Here is a 20,890-nt window from a genome sequence, read left to right on the forward strand (position 1 = left end):
TTCTCACCCCTCTTTGTATTCTCACAGAATTTATTTATGGCTTAGCCTTCTTACAAGGACAACACAAAATACATGATAGGTAGCCAGTTATCTTTAGTATGAGGCTAAATTATAGATCTCTGGGAAACACGATCATTAGTAATCTTTACAACTCAAAAGATGTTTTGATTACCAATGTACTAAATCATAAGAAAATCTACTAATGCAGCCAATCACACATAACTTTAATGCACAGCAAATTAATGTTTAAACATCCACAGTGCCCTTATCTTACAATATGTGTTTACCATATCCCATAACATCTCTGTGCAAGCAGCATAACCATCATTAAAGTGTACTGAAACATCATGGCTAAGAGAGATCTAAGATTCAATTTGAAAAATGTGTTTACTCCCTGTTACAAAGGTCAAAGAGATTACTTACTCAACCATGTATGTATGCAGATCACCAGTGTAGATAGAGCTTAGGGCTTTTCTGAAGGGTTGTTCTCAACATGAAAGAGTGGTTAAGGCTTTAAAGACTCTACCTTTCTTACTGAGCTTGGAGTTGAGTTCATATCATCTAATACCTCTTAGTGATTTGCTGGACTACTAGGGCACTTCAGCTGGAATATATAACAATGAGCACAATAACATAAGGTGAAGAGCAGAAATATCAGTTCAATTAAGCATCTGTCTTAAGTTACTTCCATTTGCCAGTGACTGAAGTCTGGCTGATTGCAAGTTCAAGTTCTCAGCTAACTGGTCTTTTGGCTCCAAATTCTTTGCTTTTATGGTGGACTGCAGTCTGTAGCTAATTACAGCCCTGTCCCCCACCTCGCCCCCCAAATGCTGTTGTATAGAATATATCAGACCAAAAAACATGGGAGATTTTAAGAGCTATAAAATAGCTTTCAGTGACAACCAACACATATGCTCTTCATCACTGTAAACTCCCATTTTTAACAATCCATATTACCCCAACAACTATGTAAGGTTCCTGCTTTAGCAGTAATAAAGAGAGTTTCAGCTCAAAGCAGAATCCCCTTGACTTCAGGAGCACTTTTGAGTGGAGATTTGTGGGTGGAAAGATCTGTCCTCAGAAGAACAAGATTTTAAGTTAGATCAACGCCGCAGAAAAAAATATGCACTCAGTCAGAGATCAGTGTGATCAGAAAAAAGCCGTTTAATAGAAACCATCTATCCTTTTTACACTGTTGCCTGCATCTGCTTACAATAGCTTGCTGTATTATAATCGGATACATATTCTTGTAGCACACAGCAACTACAGCTACATATACAATAGCTTGCTGTATTGTATTTGGATACATATACAAGAGCTTGCTGTAGTATCACTGGAAACATAGACAATAGCTTGCTGTATAATAATTGGATACATATACAATAGCTTAGTATATTATACTTTGATACATATTCTTGCAGCACACAGCAACTAGTATACAATTAATCAAATAAGTGTATGGGAACTTAACCTTTAAAACTTGCTAACAGTTCACTATTTTGTATCTTAGCACAGTCCAGTTTCTTCTTATCTTGCCTGCACCATTACTTTTGCTTCCTCACTCACGTCCTCCTTCATCCTCAGTTCATGTCGAGCTCCAGGTAAGCACTTGCTGACGTGGGAACGTGGCCATTCTTTGCTAAAAATCCATCCACAGATCAAGATTCTTCAGAGGTAATTAAATGAATCATCGTGAACTATATACACACCTCTCGCTCGGGATTGCCAACATAAAGATGTAAAATGAATATTCATTTTTTGTTTACAATATTTCTTTTCAAGATCACCAGCAATCTTGGAAGACAACCTGGGACCACATATGATAAAAACAATAAATTTTAGCAATTACTTCAATTGTTTCAAAAGTAGAATGCACTTCAATTAATAATTTTTTATTGTTATGTTTCAGTATTTTACAGTATGAAGTGCATAGTTGAAAAAGCACTGAATATGAGAATAGAGCTATCTTCATCACGTGGCTTGGATCTTTGCAGTTAGTTCAAGGTTCTCAGTGATGTGAATGATGCTCATGTCACTGATTTCCATGCAAGCTGGACCAGAATCTATAGCTCTGATTCATTACAGCACCTTAGTTCATAAGTAGGACAGCACCATTCAAATGACTGTAATCATCTGCTTAACATTAAGCACACACTTAATCCAACAAAACATCCAAGTGTTTTCTTGGATTAATGCCTATGGGCAGAATGGCTCTACATAAGCTGTATCCACCAAAAGAGAATGAAAGAAAGCAAGTTAAATTAATGGTGGGAAGGGCACAGCTGTCTGCTTTATACGTGGAAACTATCTACGTGCCCACGGAAGATATTAAGACTAACACATATGACAAAGAGTAGACCAATTTCCATCATACAGCAAAAGTGACTAGCATAATAAAATAAAATTTTTACTACAGAAGAAGGGTTTCCCACTACTAATTTTATACAACCTTTTCTATGAGTGGTCTTAGCAAATAGCATGGATTGGTGTGCAGAGTTAAATAATCTGCTTTCTCTACCCTAATATATGCTTGAATTTCTTAAGGATTTTGTTTTCCTACAATTAGGGAAGAAAAATATAACATCTCTACAATTGTGTAACAATCCTGTTTAAAATGCATACCTTTTTGGTTTTTAAAACATGTAAATGTTAATGCTGCAATAAAAGCAGCTATTGTTGGTAGATGAAAATATTTACGAGAAACATTCTTAAACATGGTCAGCATATTATATGCTTCAGCTTTAATTTACATCTGAAACTAGGGTTTTAAGGAAAACAGTTTATTCAGTGGGCTAGTAATTTTGTTTTTAAAGTAACATACAGAGGTGCTTTGAGATGTTCAGATTTTATATAACAACTAAAAAGGGAATTAAACACTGGCAAGAGATGCACAAAATTGCTTTCATCCTCTGTTTTCACATTTGCCAGCTTGCTGTGCGCTTTGCAGAGATCACTGTACCAAAATGCTATTTCACCTGTTAAGATGATTCACACTAGGGAAGCATTTTCTTATATTTTTATCAAAATGAGCTTATATTTCTTTTGCCCATTTGAATATTACCATTAGACTGCTAATTCACACTTTGGTAAAAGGGTCAGGTGTATTCAATTTTTTGATGACTTGTTATTAGCTTGAAAGAGAATTTTTAATAACTCTTGTAATTTGCCACAGCAGCTTCACCATCCAGTGCCTTTATATGTTTTATAAAACAAAAATCTGGAAGGATGAATATTTCAAGTCATTAAGCCTTTCAGGTTTAAGAATAGCCTTTATTATGGTCGTCAAAATGGAGGGTGTCATACCTCAGTAATAGCACCTTTGTATGCTTGGCACTCACTATTTATTTCAAATAGAAATACAAGCAATAATGCTTTTTACATTAACATTTGAAAGTATATAGACCTTGCTTACAATAAGATACCCGTCAGCACGGTTTCTCCCCTGAAAATAAACTAAAATTCTTAATAGGCTTTGTGGCAGCAAGAAATAAGACAACAGAGGTTTTCCAAGAGATCTAAAATATTAGCACCGAGTACTAAAAGTGGCATAAGAATCAGTTTGTTGGATTTGGACAGTGTCTCAGGAAGAAAACTATTTGATCAGAGCTCGTATAAAGTAAGGATCAAATCATCTCAGTTGATGAACTGATTGATGATGACAGCTGGTTATCTCTAGTCCAGCACAAGCAAAGAGAGAAGCTTGGTAGATACTTGCTGTGTGTTAAGGGAATTATATCACACAGACATGCCATATGTGCTGACAGGATAATGAGAATAAAATATCATTTCTTCTACTGCATTGACATCAGATCAGATCTTCCATCCTTGTAAATTGTCCCAGTTACACTGCCCATAATGAAGGTATGGACATGTGCAACTACTGCAGAAGATATGGCCTATAAATTAGTTAATCCTGAAGAGTGTTTATAACCCAAATGGGGGCAATAACATAATTGGGAATTGACAAGCCTTCTGTTTGTTTCACTCATGTAATTAATTATAAAAGAACTGTAAGACAACAGCCTTATCTTCTGCCCTTTTCAATGTTCTTTCACATGTGAAAAGCTTAATGATATAGTTGAATATAATTTCTATTGCATCTAAAGCTCATTTATATTGCTAAGCAAAATGATTCTCTGTTTAGGGTTCACTGAGGATTTACAAGGTTTGGGTGGGCTCTGCTGTGAGTTTTCTTCTCCATCTTCTAAAAACAAGACTGAAGAAGAATGAGGATTTAAAAAAAAAGAAAAAAAAAAGAAAAAAACAAAGATGCCTAATCAAAAACACAGGATTAATTCCCAGGCAGATGTCCATAATTGTAGGAGGAAAATCCCAGACAAACAGCTGAAAGAGGCTCTTGAGTTACACAAAAGGTATTTACCTCACCAGAAACAAAGAGGACCCACTCCTTAACGAATAGGCAGTAGGAGCTTGGCACGATTTGGAAGTGTAAAGATCATGGCAACTCATGCTCTGCCAGCTCCCTACCCACATGGACCATGTCTGAACTGAAGAGCCTTGTACCATTTCTACATTTGGACAAGAGTCTCTTTCTAGTCCTGTGGCAACACAAATCTTCCTCTGAGGAGGGAGTTGCACATCTCTGAGCTACCATGCCTTCCACTGGCAACAGCTCCAGTTGTCAGTATGTTGCTGTATAGCTTGTCATTTGACAGTATCTCTGACCAGTGGTCAAAGCGAGGAGGATTTCTTTTCCCCATTTCTAAATACTTTTAGATCTGGATCAGCTTAAGTGATTCTTCCCCTTGTAAATGATTCAATATAAAAGATACGGGCCACCAAAGCCTTCAGGCTAGAACTCCTGTTAGTTTAAAAACTGGTTTAGGTCACTCTTGTTTTAAGTCGGTGATGGTGGGAGGAACATGGTTAGGTGTGCCCATGTATGCCTGCCCAACACAATCATTAGTCTCTTGGTTTTGGTGCCCCCTTGGTTCATTTAAATAACCCCTTCAGCTCCATCCTAGCAGCTCATTTCTCACAATTTTTGTTTTCCTTACCTGATTTACCTTGTCAATACCTTCACGACTTTCTCACCATGGCCTTGACCAGCTCCATGTGTTATTATTCTTCCCTCACCACTCACTTGTCCCAGTACACAGATTAATCTGACCCTAGTCCCAGTGTTTGGCCCATGGAGAAATGAAGACATGTATTAAGTGTTGGACATGTAATTTTTTTAATCTTGCATTCAGATCTGTGTTTCTCTTGCACTGATGACTGAATCCCTTTGCAGTCCTCTGCAATTAAAAAAGGGCACCATTATTTGATTTCTGAAGACAGTGACTGCAGGTGCCTTGGTTTCTTTCATTAGACCAAACTGTCCAGTGCTGAAGTGGGACGAATCAGCCAAGAATAAGTGTATTTGAGTGGTCTGCCTCTATCGATAACATTAAATACAGCTCAAGAGGAAACTGTACTGGTGAGAATGATGGTATTCAAAAAGATAAATACTGTCTGGAAGGAGCACTCTATGGTAGCTGGAACTTATACCAATGTATTAAGAGAGATGCATGGGCAAATTTTGTTGTGCACAAAGCTGTATTTGCACTCTGTGCTCTCCCTGTATCAAACCTACCCCTCTCTGTACCTCATGAGGAAGGCACAGGGAACAGAAACCTGTGAGGGGACACCTAGAGCTGCTTCTGGGACAGTTCAAATAGTCAACAAAATGAAGACACATACCTCACGTATCCAAACCCATTAATATCTTATCCCCGAGTCCTGGCCATGGCAGTTCACCAGGATTACCACATGTAAGACCATCAATCCTTAGGAATGTGTCCCTGTAACGTATTAAGACAGCATCACAAAAGCTTTTGTTTGGCAACGACAAACTCAAAGCAGAAACCACTGTGAAAAAAAAAACACTCCTTGAAAGCATGGAGCTAATTATACAGTACATTCTCTAATGAAGTAAGAGGCTCAGTGACTGTTTAGGAAGAAGTTAGAAGAAACAGAGGGGATTGAGGCAGTTTGCGTGGCAGTTTGAGCTGGCAGGTGAGCGGGATGGTGAGCACTCGCTGTTTGACCAGGGCCCAGTCTGGGAGCTCTGCTCTGGCTGCCCCAGTGATGGCCAGTGTAGGCACCCAGACAGAGCAGACAAGAGGGGAGGCTGCAGTGCAGAGCTCGGGGTGTAGAGAGTGCCTGCACTGGTCTGGTGAGGGGAGGGTGCACAGTGGGCAGGGCTGCACTCGGTGCTCCCTGGTGGAGGTCCTCCTGCAGCAGGGGCTGAGCTGAGGGATGCTGTTAATAGACTGAGAGATGTCAGGGAAGCTGAGAGAAAGCAGGGATGCTTGCTCCCGGCCCAAACTGTCCAGGGGCCTCAAGCTTCCCCTCTAGCTTATGTGGGAAAGTAGGAGGCCATTAACCCGGGAAGCTGGGAATTAGTGACAAAAAAAGCAACAAAAATAGGAGGAAGAGGACAATTAAAAGCAAGGGGCTTCCCCCTAAATCCCCTGTCCCCCACAGAACCGCTTTGCTGTCCTGCAGGGGGCTAATGAGGAAACGCACTTGAGCCAGAAACAGCCGGCTGGTGCCCTGGTAAAGAAGATCTCTACTGGTGCTGCCAGGAAGAAGTGGCGGGTCATAGTAGTAGGGGACTCTACTTTGAAAGGGACAGAAGCACTCATCTGTCAGCCTGACCCCATCTCAAGGGAGGTGTGTTGCCTACCTGGGGCACGGATCAAGGACATGGCAGAGAGACTGCCTGCTCTAGTAAGTCCCACGGACTATTACCCACTCCTGGCGATACATGTGGGTGCTAGGGATATAGATAGAGTAGCCTGGGGAACATAAAGAGGGACTACAGAGCCCTGGGGGAGGTGGTTAGGGGCTCTGGAGCTCAGGTGGTCTTTTTCTCAATTCTCCAGGATACAGGGGAGGACCTAAAAAAAGCTAGGAGGATCGGCCAGGTTAATAACTGGTTAAAAGGGTGGTGTCATAGTCAGGGGTTTGGGTGTCTTGAACACGAGACCCAAGCTTATAGGCCAGGTCTAGTTGAGGCTGGTGGAGATGGTCTGATGATAAAGAAGGGAAAGAGCAGTTTTGGTAGGAGGCTTGCCAGACTGGTCAAGGAAGCTTTAAACTGGATGTGTTGGGGGAGGGGACATCATTCCATCCCAACACACCCAGTCAGTTGCCAGAACCTATAAAAAATGCTCGGAGCAAAGTAGAGATATCCCAGCCGTTCCAGCCAATGAGCCAAATTCATTTGGAGCTTGGCTCAGATACCTCTATAAAACACCCGTAGCATGGGGAAAAAACAAGAGGAATTAGAGATGTGTACACGTCTACAGGGGTATGATATAATAGGCATTGCAGAAACATGGTGGGATGGCTCCTATGAGTGGAGTGTTGGAATGGAAGGTTACGGGCTCTTTAGAAATGACAGGCCTGGCAGGCGGGGAGGGGGAGTTGCCCTTTATGTTAGGGATAGGCTGGAGAGTATGGAACTCTGTCTGGGGACAGGTGAGCAGTCCACAGAGAGTTTGTGGGTCAGGGTTAAAGGGAGAACAGCTATCGGAGACATTACTGTGGGGATCTGTTACAGACCGCCTGATCAAGGAGAACCTCTGGATGAAGCACTCTACAGACAGATAGGAACAGCCTCATGCTAACAGGCCCTTGTTCTCATGGGTGACTTCAACCACCCTGACATCTGTTGGAAGGACGGTACAGCCCGGCACAAGCAATGGACGGTACAGCCCGGCACAAGCAATCCAGGAGGTTCCTCGATTGTGTAGAAAACAACTTCCTTCTGCAAGTAATAGAGGAGCTGACAAGGAGAGGTGCCATGCTTGACCTCGTGCTCACCAAGAGGGAAGGGCTTGTTGGAAATGTGACGCTCCAGTGCAGCCTTGGATGCAGCGATCTCGAGATGGTCGAATTTGAGATCCTCAGGACAGTGAGAAGAGCATGCAGCAAGCTCACTGCCCTGGACTTCAGAAGAGCAGACTTTGGCCTCTTCAGGAACCTGCTTAGTAAGGTTCCATGGGATATAGCCCTAGAGGGCAGGGGGGCCCAAGACTCTTGGTTGATATTCAATGATCACCTGCTACAAGATCAGGAGTGTTGCATCCCGACTAGAAGGAAGTGCAGCAGGAGGGCCAGGAGACCTCCTTGGATGGATAAGGAGCTCCTGAGGAAAATTCAAATGAAAAAAAGAGGCTCAAAAAGTGGAAGCAAGGACAGGTGGCATGGGAAGAGTACAGGGATGTTGTCTGAGAAGCTAGGGACCAGGTTAGGAAAGCTAAAGCCCAGTTAGAATTAAACTTGGCTAGGGATTTTAAGGATAACACAAAGGGATTCTACAGGTACACAGCAAATAAAAAACAGACTAGGGAGAATGTAGGCCCCCTCAGGAAGCTCTCAGGAGAACTGGCTACACAGCATTTGGAGAAGGCTGAGGTTCTGAATGACTTCTTTGCCTCGGTCTTCACTGACAAAGGCTCTGACCACACCACCCAAGTCTTGGAAGCCAGATGCAGGGACTGTGAGAATGAAGAACTTGCACCCACTGTAGGAGAGGAACTGGTTCGAGACCATCTTAAAAATCTGAACATGCACAAGTCCATGGGTCCTGATGAGATCCATCCGCAGGTCCTGAAGGAGCTGGCCAATGAAGTTGCTAAGCCACTGGCCATCATATTTGAGAAATCATGGCAGTCAGGTGAAGTTCCCGACGACTGGAAGAAGGGAAATATAACCCCCATTTTCAAGAAGGGGAAAAAGGATGACCCGGGGAATTACAGACCAGTCAGTCTCACCTCTGTGCCTGGCAAAATCTGGGAGCAGATTCTCCTGGAAGGCATGCTAAGGCACATGAAAATCAACAAGGTGCTTGGTGACAGCCAGCATGGCTTCACTAAGGGGAAATCCTGCCTAACCAACTTGGTGGCCTTCTATGATGGGGCTACAGAACTGATGGACAGGGGTAGAGCAGTTGATGTCATCTGCCTGGACTTCTGCAAAGCGTTCGACACTGTCCCACACAACATCCTTGTCTCTAAATTGGAGCAACATCAATTTGATGGATGGACCACTTGGTGGATAAAGAACTGGCTGGATGGCCGCACGCAGAGAGTTGAGGTCAATGGCTCGATGTCGAGCTGGAGACCAGTAATGAGCGGTGTCCCACAGGGATCAGTATTGGGACCAGTCTTGTTTAAGATCTTCATCGCTGACATGGACAGTGGGATTGAGTGCACCCTCAGCAAGTTTGCTGACGACATCAAACTGTGTGGTTCGGTTGATGTGCTGGAGGGAAAGAATGCCATGCAGAGGGACCTTGACAAACTTGTGAGGTGGGCTGATGCCAACCTTATGAAGTTTAACCATGTCAAGTACAAGGTCCTACACCTGTGTCGGAGCAATCCCAGGCACAGCTACAGGTTGGGCAAAGAAGAGATTCAGAGCAGACCTGTGGAGAAGGACTTGGGGGTGTTGGTTGATGAGAAAATGAACATGAGCCATGTTCAGCATCCACTCGCATCCCAGAAAGCCAACCGTATCCTGGGCTGCATCAAAAGGAACGTGACCAGCAGGTCGAAGGAAGTGACCCTGCCCCTCTACTCTGCTATCGTGAGACTTCACTTGGAGCACTGTGTACAGTTCTGGTGTCTTCAACATAAAAAGGACATGGAATGTTGTGGAACAAGTCCAGAGGAGGGCCACAAGGATGATCAGGGCACTGGAGCACCTCCCACATGAAGAGAGGCTGAGGAAGTTGGGGCTGTTCAGCCTGGAGAAGAGAAGGCTCCGTTGAGACCTCATCGCAGCCTTCCAGTATCTGAAGGGGGCCTATAGAGATGCTGGGGAGGGACTCTTCATTAGGGACTGTAGTGATAGGACAAGGGGTAACAGGTTAAAACTTAAACAGGGGAAGTTTAGATTGGATATAAGGAGGAAATTCATTCCTGTTAGGGTGGTGAGGCATTGGAATAGGTTGGCCAGGGAGGTTGTGAATGCTCCATCCCTGGCAGTGTTTAAGACAAGGTTGGATGAGGCCTTGGGTGATATGTGGTTTAGCGTGAGGTGTCCCTGCCCATGGCAGGGGGGGGGGGTTGGAATTTGATGATCTTAAGGTCCTTTCCAACCCTAACTATTCTATGATTCTATTCTATGATTTGAAGTCAGGAATGACTGTGTTTGACGACATGCATTAACGAATTTATTTGTATTTGTGTATTGAGATAAATGGCAGCAGAATGATTTACAGTAATTTATACCCAGTGGTATAAATGACCCTGAGATGGTCTTATAGAACCAAAGAAAACTGGAGCCAGAAAGACATTAGTCTATCTGATGAAGGTAGTCGATTAAAAAAAAGTGTTATATCTAAAATGCTATGTCTGACAAGTACACTTGACCACATGACTAAAAACCTCATCTGAGATTGCTGAAAGCATTAAAAAAAAATATTGCTGGATAAGGGTTAATACTAAACTGCATTTTACCTGACATATAGTAACCTCTTTTTTTTATTAATCTTATTAGACACTTTAAAACTTCTCCAACTGCTTACTCCCTAACTTTTTCAAATCCCACCTTTCTCAAAAGGCAGCACTGCTACAATCAAAGACCGCTTCAAATCTCTAGCAGTCCCGTTCATTTCCTCTATTACATATTACACCGGTTTCTTTACAGGCTGATTTTGGCACAGGATAATCTCGTTATCCTGTAGACAATCCTATTTCCTGGATACGCTCTCTTCAGTACAATCTTACCAAAAAACCCTGCTAAGGTTCACCTCACACTCACCTCTGGTCCATTTTCTTAAGTGAATCATATAACGTCTACAGCTCCCCTCTGGAGAGCAATAATGGCTTTAGCAGTCAACAGTTGAAATATTTCACTGAACTACTCTCAAACCTTTGAACCCCATCTTAAAGTAAGTCATTGTTATAAATACTAATTAAGTAATATATTTTGAGGGAAGGAGTTGGAAATAGATACGAGTAAAACAGGAATTACCACAAAAGCAAAAGATGAATGGTCAATTTACCTGCAGCAGGAGGCAATGCTTGATATTCCATTAAGAGACATTAAACTTCTTGACTAATTATAAGAAGCAGGTAAAGGAGGAAATTTCTTAGTGAGCTCAATGGGGCATTGATTAAGCCAAAATCCTAAGATCTCCATCCCCAGTGCAGGTGAAGTATTTAATTTCAAGGAAAAAAAATTGACTTTCATATTCAGCTGGACTCCACAAAAGCTTCAACAGAATAAAGTGAAAGTATTCACCCTGTTAAAATTTCAAACTGGAATATCATTTATTTCAGCTTTGTCTAGCCCTTCAATACATATTAAAAAAAACCAACAAAACCAAAAGCACTTTTCTGTTACAAACTATGACATCAAACTCTTCTACACATACTGAGACATTATGTTGCTCTGTTTAATCTTAAAAAAATCTAATTTTTTTATTGTTTGTATTTATATACAATCTCCATGCTGTATTTTATTCTGAAGGCATTAAACAAGTACTAGAAATATAATGCCTCTTTACATTCATCCTTAAAATAGACTTAAAAATATGTCTAGAAGATAGCACTATATGTGGCTCCAGATATCCCAGTTTTCTAACATTTTGTTTAACTGTGCTACATGAAATTAAGGATTATGACCTTCAGAAAGTAAGTGAATGAAAGCAAGAGCAGGCATTATATCTTTAAGTATAAAAGAATATATATGTAGTCTTTAAATTTATCTATCATTCATAACATGTAAATAGCAGAAAAGCATTTTGTCTCCAAAATTCTAAATACTCATTCGAAATTTAAGACCTCAAATTATTCTATTGTGAATGTTAGGAGAGATGGAGGTTGAAAGTTTAATCTGCTTTGGAGTGACTTTCATTTTCACAACTGAAATGGTAGAAGAAAAAACAAACACTACGGATATGTACCTTGCCTAAAGTATGAGTCAAAAGCTGTTACAACTGAAAACCAAATGAGTACAAGTTCATTTTTTTAGATAAAATGTCAAAAAGGTGAACTCCATCTTGCAGAAGCAAGAGTGTACTCATGAAAAAAGAGTTCATACTTTCAACATACTTTCACCAAATAGATTGCCAAATGCTACAACAGTTTCAATAAATGCGTAACATCCATTTTAGGATAAGCTGTAAAGAAAAATATTATTTTTTGCCTTCTAGACTTTTCATAAATTACGAATATGAGTAACTTTGTAATGTTTTGAGTATGGAAAAGGCGCACAGACATCATCTTCCTCTCTTAAATACATGGAGACAGAGCACTACACTCTACAAAAAGACTGTGATAAAATAGCATAAAAAACTAACCTGCAGAAAAGCAGGAGAAATAGAGTACTTGATTCAACTGTTGGAAAATCAGAAATACTAGTATTACTAGTACAACACAAATTCTAGCTGCTTAAAATAAGGGAGAAACAATTGACTTAGTCCCCAAATTACGTAAATAGGCTGCACTTTTTAGTAATAATACCGCAACACAACCAAGGCAAAAATAAAAGCAGAGGAGAGCACTGCATAGCCTGTACCTTCAATCTGACTGCCAATTTTGGTAAATTCTTTTTTTACTTCTTTTAAATTAAACAATTCTACTGGGACTGTTTTGCTCAGTAAACAGTTCTGGTAAGCCACTGATTTTGTATTTTTCTGTTCTACCAGTTCCGGTTGTGTGCTACCATAAATGTTGCAAGACCTTTTTTTACGTGAGGTTTATTTTCATCTTGAACAAATTTTGATAATCCTGCCAGAAATCTTTTGAAGACCTCAACTGGACAGAATAAAGACACTTAACTTCCTTTCCTGAGTGAATATGATGACCATGAACAAATCATATTCAGGCAAACTATTCACTTGACAAAAATACTAACATTTTTTGAGGGAGACTTCCAAAACAGAATGATGATGATTTTGTCTCTGTCCCTATTAGATGAAACAGCACATATTTCTCTGAGAGATGTATATCTGTTTTATCTTTCTCCCCTGGTAATTATACAGAATTATAATATACACTGTCCACAAAAATGTAAACAGTGGAAAGCTTTGCTGCTAGCAAAAACAAGGATCTACAGTTTGACATTTTATTCCAACTTAACTTGAAAAACTCATAGACTATAACTTAGCAACACTCATTTTTAAATGCTCAATATCTGGGACTTCCAACATTAGAAAATAGAGAGCAGGTGTTAACGGAGTGAAACAAGTTGTGAGTATGACTTACAGAAATGAGGAAAGATGGATGACTAAATGCCTTACTTTGGATATTGGACTGGTACAGAAAACCAGAACAGTTAAAGAACCCCATGCCAGTTGTGACAGTGAAAGCAATTATTGGTGTCAGTTGAGAGGCAAAAAATAGAGGACACCATAAATGAAATTAATTGGATTTGAATACTAAAACACTGTTACTAAAGTGACTCCAATTTCAAGATTTTTGCCGGTTGGAAAAAAGCTATAGTAGTAGCGATTTTTCCTTTAAGGAAAGGAAAGCACCATCACTTACAGCAATGATTGCTCTTGATATTATTATTATTTGTTATTGTACCTTTGTCTAAAATGCCTTCTTACTAAGGACTGACTGATGCATAAAGATACCCAAAACATTTTAGTTCCTCTCTTTTGCTGCTAAATCGTTTACTGCAGACCTCATATTCATCACAGGAGATACAATTTTTATAGAACCCTTCCCTATTGAGAATGTTATCCCCATTACAGAAAACTGCTCTGGTAGCAATGTGGTTTAGTATTTTTATCTTTTACAGATTTTAAGTATTTTCTACCACAATGTTGCAATTACTTTATTTTCCGATTTATGTTTTGGGGTGGATTTTTTTTTGTTTGTTTGGTTGGTTGGTTGGTTTTGTTGGTTTTTTTTTCCCTGCTTGAACACATTTGGATAATCTTGTCAAGAATCTGATTTAAGTAACCTATCAAATCTCATTAAAATCCTTGCTGTGCCCAGTTTATATGCCAATAAAATGTCTATAGATCATATTTGCAATGGTTCATTAACTAAGTGTCTGATTAGTTATGTCATATGTGCTGCTGTTAATCTATTATTTTCTCATCTACTGCTGTTTTAATTAGATAGAAGAGGAATTTTAAAACATGCCAACTTGGACAGAAAACACATTCCAAACGTTGTTCAGGTTTTCATGAACTCACACAAAAACACCAGATAAGGTGACAGTTATCTTAAGGTCAACTGGAGGCACTAGGGCTCTGCATGACACTGAAGTGCTGTGGTTGATGATGGGAAGTAAAAGCCAGCTAAGAGCCAGAGTTCTGACTGTCACCAGTGGTTTGTAAATAGATTCTGCTAAAGACTGAAATACACCAAATATGAACCACAGGTCCAGCACGGACACTAGAGCATCACTTCATGTCAGGATACCTTTTCCACTAGCTTGCCAGAGACTTGCTGCCTGAGGGAGTTAAGACTTTATGGCAACTGCAAAAGGTCTCAGAGGCAGTAACTGTTAGGACATATATGGACACGATATTTACAGAAAATATGTATAAGCAACTAGAGGTAAAGATAACCAAAATAATAGCTGTAAGCACTAGGGTATCTGTCTGGTCAATCTATAACGCTAAAGAAGAGAAAAGTATCTTTACCTGTGAGCATGCCTGAGAAACCAGCAGGTCAAGAGCCACCTGTGGTTGACAAAAGAGTTATGATGCATTAATATGTAAGGGAGAAAAGATCAAGACTGTAACACTCTCTCTAGTTACCTTTCAAATATCAAGCATGATGACTTTTTTTGGTGGGTTTTGCTGCTTTTAAACTATTTGGCAAAGCTCAAAACTATCATCAAGAAAATGTCAACTTCATTAATAGACGTAAAATACAAAATAGCATTAAACTTATAGATATATAACAGATATGTAACAAATTTTAAATGAATTGCATATAAGATACAGATATTTTGTACTTAACGGAGAAAAGGTTTGTGTGAAAATTCAACACTGCAGCTTCTTTCTGAATGGAGTGTAACAGCTTTTTAAATCAGATGGACTCTAGAAACAGTAAGATACCATTACACAAGCAATTCAATTAAAGCAATCTTTTGAGATTTAATAACTATTTTCTGTAATGATCATAACTGTGAGAGAAGAAACAAAGTGTTCAGTTTTATTGCAATATTTTACACTCTGTTTCACTCTGCTGCCTCACTAATTTATAAGCTGTAAGTTCAAGAGTGAAAAAAAGAAGCAAACTCAATTATAAACTATGCAGCACAAGGAATATTCTGTTTTCTATTTATTCTGATCTAGTTCCAAATATAGAAAATGGGGTTTATATTCTTAAACATACCACACTAATCATTTAGGGCTAGAAACATGCTACTCTGTATAAAGACATAGAAAAGATTTAGTCCTGTATTTTAAGTATAGATCTGTGTGGAAGCAACTGCAAGATCAGCATCCCAAGAAGTCAGCCTGAAAAAAGCCCACACATGAAAATCACCCTCTGCAAGTCACTATTACAGAGGTACAGAGTTTTTATTACAGCCAAAGGTGGACTCTGGGCTGGCAGAGTTCTGTCTCATCCCCCAGAAGGGAAGATTTATATATTAACCTTATCTGTGGCTCTCTAAAGTTGCATATATCACCTAGTTAGGACCAAACCATTTTCAGCATGTTTGGGAGGTATTCTTCCTCACAGCTAGGTATTTGGCACTAGATTGACTGCTCAGTACAGAAAATTAAGTGACAATCTCACTACCATTCTCAGCTTCCTACGAAGCACTGTACTTTCTCCTGCTGTGCCTTTCTCGCCTCACCCTCTTACTTTACCTGTACCTACTTATCCTCAGTAATCTACTTCTCTACTGTTTCACTATTCAGCCCTTACTTTCCCTCATTCCTTTGTCCAATATATTCCACAATATCCTCCATCAGTACTTCTGATATGTCTGGCCAGATGTCAGATGGTGCTGATATGCTGACTGACTACTTGTGCTAATGGCCATCCCAACCAAACCCATCCACACATCCATCCTCACTGGATATGCAGGATCTGTCCTAGTCACTCCTGGAAGCAAATGAACCTGTATCATGGGACTCAAAAAGCTTCCTCAGACTATCACTCACCTTTGAAGTAGTCTCCTCTTACATTTGACAAATAGCACAATAGCAACTAGACTGAGGCTGTACTGCACAGAGACTTCAGAAATAGCATCTCCCATCCCCAGGAGGGATCTCCCATCCTAACTGTTCTGCAGGGTAGATGGGGAGGAAGGCTGAAGAGAAGAATTAAGAATTCATTCAGACAGAGAAAAAGCTCAAAAGGTTGGAATTTAGTAAAGTATTTCAAAGCCAGTTCCCTGCATACTGGTCTCTATGTAAGAAATGCAAAATGTAAATCCCATATTTCACAGCTCCAGCTGTGAGCAGGAGCAGAGGGCATAAAGTACAATGCACTCCTAGACTCCCTTCTGAGAACAGTGATATGAGGCAGGTCTGCGGGGATTATCAATAAAAGCCTTTGAAATGATCCCTACTGCCAGAAGCTCCCTTGAGTGACTCACTTTCACTCCCAACATTCAAAAAAGGATATATTAAAATTAGATGTAGATACAAGAAATTACAATATTGAATTTTGAATACTTGCCACACAAGAAATAACTGTAACTCAGAGACGAGACGACAGAAAAGAAATATACCACCAGGACTGCTCACTATCTTTTCCACCAGAATAAATGAGAGGCATGTAACAAACTAACATGGGGTAGGTTCAAAACAAACAAAATGAGCTGTTTGATCAGGCAGTATGTATTACACACTGTGGAACTTAGTTTTGGAGTAGGCAGAGGTTCAGAAAGCAATTAGACAAACCAACAAAACAGTTATCCAGGGAAGGGTGTTTAACACAACGCCATCCCCTCTGACTCCAGAAGCCTTTAAGATGACAGAATGTTCTATGAGAATCACTACATGCTTGCCTTGTCATTACAGTCTTCCCTAAGCTTCCTGAAGAGCTAGCAGTTACTGTAAGAAATCGAATGGCCTAGGAGGTCACTGATCCCATGTGCTGTTCTCATGCTTGAAATTCAGTGAAATTAACTCATTATGTTTTACACATTTGAGAGTAATAACCTTCTTCTATAGCAAAACAAGTGCCCTGAGAAGGTAACAGCTCTTTCTTGCCTCCTTATATCACATTTTCTGAATGGACACTTTGGAACATAAAGATATCCTATGCACAAATCACCCAGCCCAGCATCTGAGAAAAGCAAGTGTATAATACAAAATCAGAGTTGGCCCAGCATCTTTACGAGACTGCTGATATACTTTTCACCCCAGAGCTATGATGGTGCACATTTTGCAAAGAAGTGATGTTCGAGACTCCCAACAAAAGAACAATCTGCAAAGATACAAAACCAATATTCCTAACAGAAGGCGGCAATGGTATCAGAGAAGCTCATAGAAGGCCTGGATATAATCTCCTATCACTCGGATATAAATCTAATAAATCCGTATCATTCACAGAACAAAAACCAAACCAAAGAGCAGCAAGGAAATCTGAGATTTGCAAATCTTGCTAACCTTGTCTCTTCCCCTAGAAAATTCTTCAAACAGTTTGGTAAATGGCAAACAGCCCTTTTGAGGAATTTGAGAGGCCTTCCTCTCAAATGGGAGGGACTGACAATCTCCCAAAAGTAGGCTTACTACTATTGTACTGGCTTTTTTCACTTCTAAGGGAGAAAAATCCAACCGGCAGACTGTGTAGAAATCAAAAAGGCATTGAAAACCACATGGTGTGACCCCAGCTAAATGGAAAAGAAAAGACATTGTATTTTGCTTCCTCAAACCAAGGCCAGAGAAATCTTGCTTTTGTGATTGAGTGTTGATTCTATTTTCAGAAGTTTCCCAAGTCACTCAGCTGGTTTTTGTAAGCATACATAGAGCCCTCACAGACTGCTGTTGCACATGACAAAAGCAGACAAATGAACAAAAATGAACAGGAAAGCAAAGCCAACAAGAGCTCCGGTGTTAAATCTCAGAGGCATGCTATTTGTCTTCATCAAGTTTGTCAATTCCAGGTTCTGACACTCCTACACAGGTACAGAATGAAACAGTGCTTCTAGTAATGGCAATGGAAGTAAATGTGACCAGGTGTGAGATTTTGGGTCTCCACAAAAATTATCATGCCACCAAGAATATCAGTGCCTCTAAAGGATCAGATATCCCATCTTTTCAGCATTCTTTAATGATTCCTCTAAATAATGTATTTTGCCATTTAATATTTAATTTACTTTTGAGATCAAGTTACATAATGCATACATCAAATTGCAAAGCTCGCTGATTCTTCATTGACTTATGTACATATCTTTCTAGTCAAATTGTTATGCATATGATAGATCAATTTGCATGTTTTAATAATCAGGGTGCATAATTTACTACTTTAGTTTCATATTTTGTCTGCAATGATCCGCGTTTTGTTGATCTATTTCTGCTTTTAGAGTTTCAATTGACTGCACCTTCCAAGATGAGTTACTGTACATACGTTAACCACCGACATTTTACAAAGCTTTATTTAACAGAATGCCTATTTCAGGAGTTGGATGCCTCTTATGTGCTTGCTGAGCTGCATACCTCGCCAGATGAACATACTTCACCACTGGAGACTTCCAGTCATCACGAAGTTTCCCATGCTTTAATGCACAAATGCATATCCCAGATTAAATTATATATGGTTCTGGAGAAGACACCTATTTTGTGAAACAAGACTGAGCTGAAAATGTAAACGCTATGTCATAAATTCATAGTAGCTCTCATTAGTGTGGTTTCATTTTGCTCATTAGAAATGAATTCCACCATCCATAAACCTGTAAAAATCACTATATATTTTATTTTAAGGTGGGTTTTTTTTTTGTTGTTTTTTTTTTTAATATATAGATGAGCATTTGTCTTTTTACTTCCGGGGTGAATATACTTTTCTTTCAGAGAATACATGATGCACACTAACATGGCAACAGCTAGCAAAACTATGCTTTCTTGTGGCATGCATCAGGAAATCTGCAGTCTCTCACAGACACCTTTCACTTTTATGTAACAAACTAATACCCTTTCCAGGAACATGAAAAAAGCAAAAATCTGAAGTATGAGTGTCTTAATGGCAAGTACTCACCAGAAAGACTGATGCTTCTGATTCTGATCCAGCCTTTTCCCACAATTCACGTTTTTTTCTGTTAAGTCAATTTTTGTCAAGTATGATGAGCCACTGCAACAGAAAACAGAGTTGAAAAATACATGGGTTAAGTAAACTGATTTTGCGTAGAACTTCAAATACCAGTATAGATTTTAGTTACTAATGTTTAGATCAATAAATTCTGTGTGCTTTCAGAACATATAAAGCATACTTTCCTAAGAAACAAATTATTGTGCCTTTGTTAGCCAAGACAAAATCTGCTGAACTTCAGGACAAGCAAATATTTAAAGCTGTTATTTTTGAAAAATTGTCCCATCTGTTTCAAATTCAAAATCGGGTGGAATTGAGACATAAAACTGGGACTGAAAAAAATTGTTTTTCAGTATGACTTCTTTAAAGGAGATTTCAAATGAGCCAATCAACAGGCTGCAGTCACAGCAATGGCTCTTTCATATTTCTGAGCAGTTTATTCATTTGGCTAAAATCCTGATCCTTATTACACGTAGTGCCTAAGGGATACTTCCTAAAATGTTTAATGCATGTCACAGAAAACTGTATTTCCTAGCATAAACAGAAATGGCTCAATGTGAACAAGCATGAGTGCACACAGAGAGTATGATCAACAGCTAATTAATAGTGTTTTTCATGGCCCTCACAAAAAAGCTGCTTGGAAAAGAAAGATTCACCACTAGATACGGCAACGGTGAACTGAACTTTTAAGACTGTAAAAAGCCTCTTTAGTATACCTTGATCTAAGAAACAACTTTAGAGTAAGCAACAGGTTCCATCCCTCAAAAGATACCTGCAAGGCCTGGATTACTACTTCTCAAGATCACAGTAAAGACTCTGAGTGACTTCTGTAACACATATTGAAGTGCCTTTGGTTTTCTTTTCATGTTCTGAGTGGAGAGCCTTAAGTCTCCCCATTCTTATCTTAATGCTGGGAAGAGAAAACATCTAATGAGGCTATCACCCCTTTTCCTCTGGTGCAAGTACAATGCTCTGTATAACAGCATAATTTACAAAGAAGGCAAATTGAAAAATAACTCCTTTTCTTCCACATTCCTCAATACTTCATGAACTACCTCCATGATCCAAATTGTGTTTGCTCCAGTCAAATCTTTCTTCTGCTCAAAACCCCTGAAAACACCTACCTTTGGCCAAACCCCTGTAATATGGAGCTGGTTTGTGCATTTGGCAGATGACAGCTTCAGAATTCTCAGCACAATCCATTTAGAGTATTTTCAGTCTGAACTGAACTTGCCTATGATGGTCATACAGGCTTATTCATATTTTGCAATTGTTCATATGATTTGTACTGGGTTTTAGTAAACTTGTCAAGCCAAAAATCCATAATAAATCCCCAAAACAGTACACAGACATAAATTTCTATAAATACCGTCACAACACAGTTCTAGTTAACTAAGTTCATTCCATTATCCTTCAGACAAAACTGATTACTTTTACTTCTGCGCAATAATCTTTCTAAACATCACTATTTTCAAAACCGCTGGATTTTTAGAAAGTTCCCGTCCCATCCCTGAAATTGTGGAATAAAGAAAACAACTGTTCTGATAGGAGCAAAATCACAGCACATAAATGATTACCCAAGCAAGAGGGATTTTTTGCTAGATTGGTTTTTTGTGTTTGTTTGTGGTTTTCTGTTTTTATTTTCTTCTGTTTTGTTTGTGGGTTGGGGTTTCTGTTTGGGTTTTTTGTCTGTT

The 20,890-nt window shown here is 39.5% G+C and overlaps 1 long non-coding RNA gene across 1 annotated transcript; it reads right to left on the reverse strand.

Moving 5' to 3' along the window:
* Positions 1-5,711: 5,711 nt before the first annotated feature.
* Positions 5,712-19,220, reverse strand: LOC133275756 (uncharacterized). The gene is made up of 3 exons (XR_009745674.1): positions 19,146-19,220; positions 14,627-14,665; positions 5,712-5,804 (listed from the first exon to the last, which is right to left on the reverse strand). It is a non-coding gene; the product is annotated as an uncharacterized LOC133275756 (long non-coding RNA).
* Positions 19,221-20,890: the final 1,670 nt, after the last annotated feature.

The sequence above is a fragment of the Pezoporus flaviventris genome, unplaced genomic scaffold, assembly GCF_033815535.1.
Source record: "Pezoporus flaviventris isolate CSIRO_AGI_PZ_B2104156 unplaced genomic scaffold, CSIRO_AGI_Pfla_v1 ptg000002l, whole genome shotgun sequence".
In the NCBI taxonomy this organism is placed as follows: Eukaryota; Metazoa; Chordata; class Aves; order Psittaciformes; family Psittacidae; genus Pezoporus; species Pezoporus flaviventris.